Raw genomic sequence first — 1,621 nt, forward strand, 5'->3', positions numbered from 1 at the left:
GATTGGAACTTTCTCCAGGCCTAAAAGCAGGTGCTCTGATAGGGCCCTGTCCATCTTACTGAGCTCCAGTGGCCCCCAGAAAATGATAGCATCATGGAATATCCTGAGTTGGAGGGGACCCACAGGGACCATTGAGTCCAGCTCCTGGCCCTGCACAGGACAACCCCAAAATCACATTGTGTGCCTGAGAGCATTGTCCAGATGCTTCTTGAACTCTAGCAGGCTTGGTGCCTCCATGCTTCCTCCTGGGAATTACTCCTAGGCTGTGCTGACTCCTGAGCTGGGTTGGGAACTGCCTGAGTCAGCACTAGTTGGTCCAGGATAAATTGGTGCCAAAGACCACGAGAGCAACGTGACATATAAAAGATGAATTCCAGCCCCCATGTCCTGGCTCTGTGAATCCTCCTAGCACAGGTTCCTGGACAAGACAAAGTATTTTTGTCTTGTCTTTCTCTGTGAAACCACTGGTTCATAAGTACCAGAAATAAACAGGGGCCAAGGTTGGGATGGGAGAATGTCCAAAATGTGCTTCTAATGAAGCAGAAGACAATGGATGATGAACCTGGAAGAGCCGGACACAGAAAATTCAATGACTGACTTTTGCTTTTTCACCTGGGGCTGAAGGCAGGTAGGAACAAAGAGTTTCCTCATTCTTTTATATTTTTCCCCTCTTGAAAAAGTGTCCTGTCTAACAGGGAACAGGAAATCACTTACCAGTTCCTTCCTGAGCCACGTCAAAGCTTCGTCGATGCTCTCAAAGCCGCCTATTCTCCCTGAGGAAAGAGTCCCCTTGTCCTGGGCAGGGCTCCCATTGAGATGCAGCTGCACCTTCCTCAAGGGGACAGTCTCCCCCGTGGTCTTTTTGGCCTCAGTTCCCTCCTCCTCTCCCTCTCCTGCTGGTTGGGGGCTCTTCCATGCCTGCTCCTCCAGCTTGGCCTTCCACTCCAAGTAAGAAGGGCGCCTGGTCTCCAGCCTCAGCTTCTCTGTCAATGCCTTGAGGGTCCTCAGGTGGTCATCAGGAGGAGGAACACCTCCAGGGCCAGCATCCTTGCTGTCCAGCGCCTCCTCTATTTGGATTTTGGGTACAGACATCCTCTCTGGGAGTCACAAGGCATATGGGTGGGCTGGAAATGATCAGGGGCAGGGATGGGAAATGCTCAAGGTTTGACCAGGTGTCACAGGGTGCCAAACACAGCTCCTCCTCCTGCTCAAGGACCACATCAACCTTGGATGAACACCTGGAAGAAAAACAGAGGATTGGTTTCCAGTTTGAGAAGGAAAAGGGAGTGAGGAAAGAGAGGCAGCTCTTGCTGTAGCAGAGGGAGTGAGGGTTTTGGGAGAGGCACTGTGCCAAGGTACTGCTGGGGAGTGTTACCTCACTTCAGCTATCTGACTGCTTTTGGGGCAGGAACAGACAGGCTCTGGCTTTTGGCAAAGCTCTGGTTACCTACATCTCCAGTCTTAACTCAGGGGGCCATGAAAGGGTTGCCAAGGGGGCCAGGGCACATTCCCAGACCCCTGTGGGTCTGTATCACACAACCCAACACCCTCTGGAGAAAGCAGTGGACGTTGGGGTGTCTGTGCACAGGGTTTTGCTGATTTTCTGGCTGGCAAACCCACA

At 52.1% G+C, this 1,621-nt stretch overlaps 1 pseudogene; it reads right to left on the reverse strand.

The window, feature by feature from the left end:
- Positions 1-527: 527 nt before the first annotated feature.
- Positions 528-1,236, reverse strand: LOC108510356 (annotated as a pseudogene).
- Between the last annotated feature and the right edge of the window lie 385 nt (positions 1,237-1,621).

The sequence above is a fragment of the Lepidothrix coronata genome, unplaced genomic scaffold (genome assembly GCF_001604755.1).
Source record: "Lepidothrix coronata isolate B3197 unplaced genomic scaffold, Lepidothrix_coronata-1.0 Scaffold706, whole genome shotgun sequence".
NCBI classification, from domain to species: Eukaryota; Metazoa; Chordata; class Aves; order Passeriformes; family Pipridae; genus Lepidothrix; species Lepidothrix coronata.